Below are 9519 nucleotides of genomic sequence, written 5' to 3' on the forward strand. Positions count from 1 at the left end.
CCTCGAAAAATTTTCCGAAAGGTAGAGAGTTTAGGACAACACGGCCCTAAATTATGACCTAACTATAGTTTTCACCCAGAGGGGCGACCCTCGGTCGGAAGTGCAATAGAACCTTAAAATTTTCGCATCGCCAGAAGTAATATTAAAAAAATGAAAACTTTTTTGACGTTAACTACGGTATGTAGGGAGGGTAGATTAGTCGCTAGAGCACTAATATCAATACAATTAAAAAACTAATTGAGAACTAACAGTTTGCACCAAAATTCACGATTTATACCGAGATAAATGCTATGGAGATAATGATTGCACTGGAAAACTAATGAAAGTGTGAATGCCCGATGGGCGTATCACTGTTTGTTTTCAGGCTCTTGTCTGGAGTTGCTTAAAATGAGTCCCGGGCAGTTTTCTTATGGGTAGCCCAAGGTCTCATCTCGTCTAGGGTCATGGTTGGTCCTAGCAGGTCCATTGCCTCGATTCGGGCCCTAGGCCTTTTCTGTAAACTTTGAGTTAATTTTGACGTTTTTGAGGATGTTGCCGGGGAGTTTATGCTAAAGGTTTTCAATTTTCCGACAATCACTTCTGAATCTGATTTGGAGTTGTCCTGCGTCGAGTGAATCAGTGCTGAAGAGTTTGGGATAACAAAGTCCATACAATGGACGGCTGAATTCTCAATTTCAACAGTCAGAGCTTGCAGTGGATGAGGTTTTTGGGCAAGTTGAATATTGTTATCCTGGCTTATCATCGGATTCCACGAACAAGTTCGTGAACACCATCTCACCTAGTAGAGAAAGCAGTTGTCGATTTTTTTTATGGTCTAGTGTTCGTTTTTCTTTCAGTCCTTCCTGACAAATGGGTACTTGACGAACACTTTATACAATTCGTTTCTATCGGAGGTGGTTCATTGAGGGATGACCCGCTGGTCGAGATCGATTACTTAACCTCTATAATAGGGATTGATTTAAAAAAAATTGTTAGGTTCTTTTTTTTCCTGAGATGCTGGTGATGTTTCTTTTTCTTCTGGACTTTACAAAAAAAAACAAGTGGTGGGATCTGGCATGTTTCTAACAATGGTGTTGGTGTGCCCTGCATTTCACTTGGGTTTTTTTTTTTTGGCTTTTGTTCTCCTTGGCTCCAGCTGGTAATTTTGGCAGTTTCCAATTTAGAATTTTTTTGCGGGCTAGGAGTGTTTGGCGGTTCGGTGCGATTCGGTTCATCGTAATGTCTGCCTGTAGGTTCTTTAATATAACCAGATCGCTCTCATTGTCTGCCAATATTTTTGTTGACACATATCAATAATCTCCTGGGGTGTGTCAAATTCCTACAAGCTTTGGAATGGTCTGGGACAACACGATGTATTACTGTTGTTTTCTGCCCCTATCGCATCACGCAATCAATTCCTCTGATCGTCTACTTCCTGTAATAGCGCTTCTTTTGAGCGATAAATTGCCGTGTAATTTTTTAGGAGTTGAATGTTTTCAAGCGGACTTGTTCTGTTCAATTTCTTAGGCTTTTTTCTTAGCTAAATCAGGTCTACGGATTTTTTTGCTACTCTAAAGAGAAAAAGTGTGGTCTGATTCCTTTACACTTTCTTTTTTCAAACTCTCTATAGTAAACTTCATCTTTTTTTCTTTTCTTGAATTTTTCTAAATATAAGGTGGTTACCTGACACAGCGTTCGAGATGGGATTTGAAACTCCTAAAGTTTTTCGCTTTTCGGTGCGGGGAAGGATTTCGACAGTGGATCTGGAGCTAGTCGGTTAATAACTTGTCGCGTTGGCAACATCCTCCGAAATTGAAAAGTTGTCGTCCAGGTTTTTGTCTTCAATTTGGTCCGGGGTATCCTTGTCATGTTGCTTTTTGCGGCACATTAATTTATTTTATTTGAGTTTATTTAACAGGGCTTTGCTCCTGTTTAATTTATTTGAATGTAAATGTTTTACTAGATTGTGTAACATTGTGTTTGCTTTTCATTCGAAAAAAAGCTTCGAAAGGCGAGAATTTGAGTGATTGTTGACTTACCGTTCTTAGGTAGTTGATGATTTTCAGTAACGGTCTTTGAAGAAGACATTTTGCTTTTTCTTGAGCTAGTACCATCAGTCTTAGTCGATCTTCGATTGTTCTAGTTACTTGTTCGACTAGGCCTGTCCCTCTGTGATCTCCCATTGCGAAAAATATAATTGGGCATATATGTGTTTATTTTTTGGTCTTGATAAAATTCAATTCTTTCGTTTGAACTAAATCCCGAATCTTGGCCCAACCGTTACATTTTGAGATGAGCATTTCCCTTATCTTATAGCCAGTCTTTCTGCATCCAAAACTCTTCAAATGACTGTAACTTTTTTTTTCAATGGTCCTTTGAGCAACCAACGGAAGCAATTAAAAAGTCATCAAGATTGCAATGTGTGTTGGGTAGTATTTTAGTATTTGGTGAAGTTCGTTCAGCATATCTCCAAGACACCAAAATCCGGTTTTAGACATGTAATAACCTGTTATATCGCCTTCAACTATGTTGAAATGACATTGGTTACTGGCTTTTCTGATAATGTTTGACTGTATACGTGTTTTAGGTTTTTTTAAAAAAGAACCGGATTATATTTTTTTATGGCCGCTAATCGTCAGCGATACATTATCGATCAACTCAAATAGGTTAGGCAATTGTCAATTTTTCCAAAAAACATAATTACTTCACACATTGGAGCTTGGGGTCAACTTGATTGAACAATCCCTTTGCCGTTATGACAATCTGAGCTGAGAGTTTTCGACTAATCTGGATAGTTTTCTAAATCACCATCCTGAAGTAGTTAATGATACTGTAATTTAAACTCACTATATAGTGGCGTTTCACGGGTTGTGACTGTACAAAACTCCGACTCAAGTTTGATTTCGTTAATCTGTTTCCCAACTAGGTTCTCCTTCGTGCTCGACTGTAGTGTCAATTTTGTGGGTGATGTCTGGTGTTGTGAAACCCTAATTCCCAAGTAGGGCAGATTGTCGTTTTCAATCTAATTTTGTTTCTGTGCCTTCCGTAAAAAACAGTTTACGATTTTAAGCATCCTAATTTTTCGAGTAGGTTCTCACTACTACTTTTCCGATGAAATTGATGGCACTTCCAAATCCTTAGTAAAACTTCTAGGTGAATTTGTCTGTGGTTTTTAAATACTGATTTTTCATTTCTCCAGGAGTAAGTCATTTTTAGAGAAAGATACCAGAGTAGCTGAGTCTATTTGGACTTCAGTTTAGTCAAGCCTTTCAGGTGGGTTGGGTTAGTCAAGCCTTTCGCCGCATTTGGTGTAATTTCTCTGGCTGGGCATGAGGTGAGATGACCTTCCTTGAACTGTTGGCTAGAATTTTGACATATTTCACTCTCTACAATGATCAATGTTGAATCGCTTTTGCTGGATTTGATTTTTGTGCAAAACTATTTACAGGACATTTTACTTATTGCTGGTGAATTGTTGTGCCTTTTCATGATCTAGGACATAAACTAGCAACATCTCAGACACTCAAGGAACAACTTCTTTTTGGATCTCGACACTTCTCAAGTTCGTGATGAAAATATCCTTTACTAGTTCAACTTTCAGCTCTTTTGATTTACAATTTCTGACAATTCTGATAAGACTGCGAGAAAAAATTCCAGTGACTCATGAACGCTTGATCTGCGGTTCAACAATTTATACCGTTCCTACGTTAGCTTTTTAGTTGCAGTGAAGATAGTTTTCAATAGAACTCTGCAAACTTGCTGTCTAAATTCCATTTCCAGGGGGTTTTGTGGGCGAAGCATTTCTGACCTTTTTTGCCTAGAGAACGGTACAGGTGAGTCTTCAGTTTTTTTGTCTGTGTCTAAGATTTGTAAGCTGTTGTTTTTTGCATTTTATTCGGCTTTCCGTCTTCACACTTCCACGGTATATGCCAAAATGGCTTGTATGTTTCTTTCTTCTCTTGCCACCCCATGGGCTTGGTCCTCGGTCGCATTCAAAGGTTCTTGAATCTGATTATTTAATTTTTGTCTGACTGGTGGGGTTCTTTCATTTCCAAACAAGCCCATGCGATTCAAATTTGTTTTTTTTTGTAACGTTTTATAAATAAGCTCTGTAACTAGAATCGCTTGGAAACTGTAGAATCGTAATTCTAACAAATTTTCGACTTACCGACCGTGTATTTTATCCTAAAATGATAGGGAAAATATTAGTAAATTTGGTTCAAATTCGGGTTATGGTTAGTTTATTGGGATCGTATGACTTTGTTGCTTGGGTCAAGATTTGACACCGAAGTCAGTTGGTATTTAAGTAAGTAGCGAGGGGCGGATTTAACTGATAAGAATCATACGACTTCGGTTACTTACCCGATTTACGATGCCAACCGCAGGGGGATGTATTTACGAAACGTGAACAAGTCGATAAAAACCCCGGACTTGGGACCCGTCAGCTTTGACAGGGGGAGTAGGTAAAAGGGAAAACCATAGGGGGCGGTTGTGCTTAAGGGGATGACAACACCGATATGAAGTGGCGTGACTTTAGCAAAAACGGAGCGCAAATAGAGATAAGAAGTGGAGGTTAGAGAGCAAATTTTAGGAGAAAGAGTTAACGAGCGGAAGATTCAGTAGGTCCCAGTTGTGGTCGCTATCTGAACTCAACAGTTAGTTGTTTCACAGCGAGTGAAGTAAGAACGCAAGTCGAAGTGCCTTGTGGAATATTAGTTATAGCAGAAGCTAGCACAAGTCAGAGAGCTTAGTCGACAGGTGTACTGACCGAGTACGCAGAAGAAATTGTTAAGCGTGTACAGATCGCAAACCATTCTGTTGTATATTATTAAATTATACGCTGGCCGAACTATTAGGCCCTTTGTTTTCATTCAGACTTATATATATATTGAATTCAAGCGAGATATAGCGAGCAAGAGCATCACTGACCAAGGGGGAGCAATAGAATACAGTAGAGGACAACTCACCACTAAAATAACCCTTTCGGGATTGTCGTTAATACCGAGCCTTAGTGCCCCTGCTTTAGCACGGTAAAAGGGATAGCTTCGCAAGACCGTGTGTGGAAATCCTAAAGACGACATTGGCGCTCCTGGGTGGGCATTGTCCTAGACTGAAGTTGCAAACGAACGAACAACCATCCCGTGAGCAAACACGATGATGAACGACAACAATAGAGCTGCATTGGCAGAGGAGGCTGCTGTGGCGGCAGCGAATGCTTTGGACAGGCAGCAAGGAGTCTTTGGCTTTGGCACCATTCGCCTCGATCGGTTTCCCTCCAGTAGCTATCAAAACTGGGCCGACTGGAGGAAGCATTTCGCCTGGGTTGCGGATGCTAACAGATGGGAAGATGAACAGGCTCGGATGGTGTTGCCTACGTGTCTGACAGGATGGGCTCTGGATGAATTTACCAGCATGCCAGCCCACTTCAGAGAGGAGGAAGACGGTTTCCCAGCGCCAACACTTGCACGGATGCTGGCCGAACTAGACCAGCGTATGATGCCCTTCTAAACTCAAGCAGCGGCTAGGGCGGAGTTCAAAAGTCTGATGCAAGGAGACAAGGAGGGTTTGAGGAAATTCTCTCGGCGAATCCGATCACTTGGAGATGTTGCTAATGGAAATGTGGGAGCTCAAGCTCGAGACGATATGAACCGAGAACAGTTAATAGACGGGCTATTTGACGTGGACCTTCAAGACCTACTTCTGCGAAAAGATCTTGGAAGCCTAACGCAAGCAGTTGCCCGCGCCCAAGCCTTGGATCTTGTGAATAAAACGTCCAGGGCCAGGAACCGGAGAAAGATGCACCTTGCGAGGGTTGCCGAAAATGTCCCAGAGCCGGGTGCTGAGGCTGGTCGGAGTGTAGGCGGACAGATCCCTCGAAACCAACCCGTGGGAGCTAGTCAGGGACGTCAGCAGGCGAGCAATGACCCCCGCATCGACCAGCTGGTGAGTGTCCAGAATCATCTGTTAGCTCAGATGCAGAACATGACGGCCATGATGGGTAGGTTTGTTAATTCTATCATCCCCGTTCCCCGACCGGAAAACTTACCGCGGTCGGAACCTTCCCAACGACCCCGACAACTATACGAACCCCAACCCGGCGAGAATAGATCGAACTTATCTCCTGGCCTTGGAGGTCGTTACGGAATGAAAAACCAGATACCCCGTGGGAACTGTTTTGGCTGCGGCCAGCCGGGTCATTTTGCGAAGGAGTGCCCCCAGAAGAATTCGGATCATTTAAACTACCAAGGGCCGGGGCATTGAATATGCATCAGGGAAGTTTTGTCCCGGCCGAGATAAAGAATCAACAGCGAGTAAATCACCCATCCCCCACTTCCATCCCCTCTATGTAGGCGAGCCCTCAACCCTAAACAACTCACGAGTATCCAGTGTCAGACAGAGAGTTCCTTGGAATTTGTGAGTGTTTGCCGAGTGCCCGAAGCACCATTCGGGCTAATAGCGGAAGCGATTTTTGGCGGGCGACCGGTAAAAGCACTAGTGGATACGGGAGCTACGATCAACCTAATACGAAGCGAGGTGTACCATAATTTGACTACAGCCCCACCGTTACGGCCCTACAAAGGGACACTAGAAACAGCAGATGGAAGGCAAGTGGGAGTCGAGGGATGGGTGACGGCTAATTTGGAGCTAGGGTCAATCGACGATGAGGTCGAAGCCCTGGTGGTGCCTGAGCTGAAAGCGGAAATGATCATAGGACTTCGGTCTTTAAAGGAGCATGAATGATCGTTAGATTTCCAGTGTGACAACCTCTGGACGGGACGGAAAGAGGGATCTATAGTTCCCCTGCAATATGAAATATTGAAGGTGACCTCATACCCTAAACACCCGCCAGAGGACGATAATTACTGGGACGTGAACTTGTCGCATAGTACACCCTTAACCGAACCAAACGCCCCTCTTGGTGGGTCAAACGTTGAGTCATCATATGCAATGGGGGATGTTGTAGAGGGCGAGGCCCCCGTCAGTCAGGACCACGAGGTGCAGGGAAGGCAAGAGGAAGGGTCAATGGACTTTCAAGTACAGGCTAAACGACATCTAGATGAAGATATAGAGAAGATTCTAGAACTAGCAGCTCCCGAGGTGACAGGAACGGAGAGGGACCGGCTGAAACAGTTGATCAGTACTTATAGAGATGTGTTCTCTTTGACAGATGCCGAACTTGGCCAAACTAAATTGGTGATACATCGGATTGATACTGGAGACTCGGCCCCTATCAAGATCCCCCCATCGAACATCTCCCGCAAAAATGCCGATCATCAGGGACGAAGTTAAGAGCATGCTGGAGAAAGGGGTGATTCAACCCTCAAAAAGCCCTTATAGTGCACCAATTGTCTTGCAAACGAAGAAAGACGGGAGTTGGCGGTTCTGTGTGGATTATCGGAAGCTGAATGATGTAACGGTCAAGGACGCATTTCCGATTCCGAAGATACATCAAACGTTCGACGCTCTTAACGGGCAGAAGTACTTCTCTTCCCTCGACCTGGCGAGTGGGTATTGGCAAGTGCCTGTAGCCGAGGAAGACCGACACAAGACAGCCTTTGTGACATCGGATGGAGGATTCTATGAGTACGTTATGATGCCCTTTGGGCTGTCCAATGCTCCAGGGACGTTCCAGCGGCTCATGAATGAATTGTTTCGGGACCACCTGTGGAAGTGGGCCCTAGTATTCCTCGATGATGTGCTGGTGTATAGCAAGTGCAAAGACGACCATTTTGCACACCTGAAGGCTACCTTCCAGCTACTACGGGAGGCAAATTTGAAACTGAAGCCGAAGAAATGCAGGCTGGTACAGAAGGAGGTGACTTATTTGAGCCACATAATTGGAAATGAAGGTATCCAAGTGGATCCCAAGAAAGTTGAAGTGGTTGAGAACTGGCCAGTGCCCAAAACAGTTAAGGGGGTGAGGTCTTTCCTCGGATTCTGCAATTACTACCGTCGATTTGTGAAGGACTTTGCCGGGATTGCGAGTCCCCTGTCCTCTTTGACGAAAAAGAAGGTGCCCTTTATCTGGAACGACGAATGTCAGACAGCCATCGATAGACTACGGAAAGAGCTTATTATGGCCCCAGTTCTGGAATTTCCTGACTATACGGGAACCTTTATATTTGACACGGATGCGAGCAATACCAGCTTGGGCGCTGTACTCTCGAACGTCATCAACGGGGAGGAGAGACCACTTGTGTACGCTAGCAGGGTACTATCAAAAACAGAGAAGAATTACTCAACGACAAAACGAGAAGCCTTGGCTGAGGTGCAAGCGGTGAAATGGTTCAAACCCTACATCTGGGGGGTAAAATTTGTCCTTCGCACCGACCACTCCAGCCTTCAATGGCTCTTTAGGCAGAAGGAACCCGATGGAATGACCTTCCGAATGCAACAGCAACTTCAGGAGTTTGACTTCAATGTAGTCCACAGAGCTGGGGCTGAACATGGAAATGCGTATGGCCTTTCCAGGATGCTAGAAGAAGGGCCCGACTGGATGCCAGGGGAGAAGGAGAAGGCATTCGGGTCTTGCCCAGAGCCCATGTCTCTCGAATTGGCCTTACAGAAAGCAAAGCAGCACCAAGTCGAAACTGTGACAATGATCAGCGAGACCCAGGAAGAGGACGAGGAAGAAGCGATTACCTGGGAACGGACGCCCTCTGAAATATCGACTCTGCAAAGAGAGGATGACGCGATGTCTCAGGTGTTCTATTGGGCGGAGTTGGAAGGCGACGCGGGCGAGATGCCATCTCCGGGGACAAACCTCATTCCCAAAGAGCAGGCGATACAGTACGGACCCGAGGCCCTAGCTTACTGGTCTAGATGGAACCAACTAAGTGTCCGGAGGGGGGGGGGGTGCTCTATAAAAAATGGTTCCCAAGGGATGACTTGCGTCCGGTATTGCAGACGATTGTTCCTGCAACCGGGCGGAAGGAGATCCTCAACCAGCTGCACTCCTCGCAGATTAGCGGCGGACACTTTTCAGTTGAGAAGACCCTCGCTCGATTTCGTCAACGGTTCTGGAGGACAGACGTGGAGAAGAAGATACAATGGTGCCTCACTTGTGCAGCGCGGAGCAAAGGAGGAAAAAAGAGGGTCGCTGGGCTTGTCCCGTTTAAAAGGGGATCCGATTCAACACATTGGCGGCGGACATCCTAGGGCCCGTGACGTTGGCAGCAAAGTCTCGTGCGAAGCACATCTTAGTGATGACGGACTGGTTCACGAAGTATGCAATTGCCGTCCCACTTGTATCCACGGATTCGGCAGAGGTGGCCCGGGAGATAGTCGAGAACTGGGAACTCAAGTTTGGGGCACCGAACATCCTGCACACCGATCAAGGGAAGAACTTTGGGAGCAATCTCATCCTCGAAATGTGCCGACTGCTGGGGATCGATAAATCCCGCACTTCCCCGTACCACCCCCAAGGCAATGGACAGGTAGAACGTCATAATAGGGTAATCGCTGACGTCATTTCAAAGTACTGCGCGGACAACCCCCGGACATGGGATATAGTATTGCCCCACTTGAATTTCGTCTATA

This window comes from Symsagittifera roscoffensis, chromosome 7 (genome assembly GCF_963678635.1).
Source record: "Symsagittifera roscoffensis chromosome 7, txSymRosc1.1, whole genome shotgun sequence".
Classification (NCBI taxonomy): Eukaryota; Metazoa; Xenacoelomorpha; order Acoela; family Convolutidae; genus Symsagittifera; species Symsagittifera roscoffensis.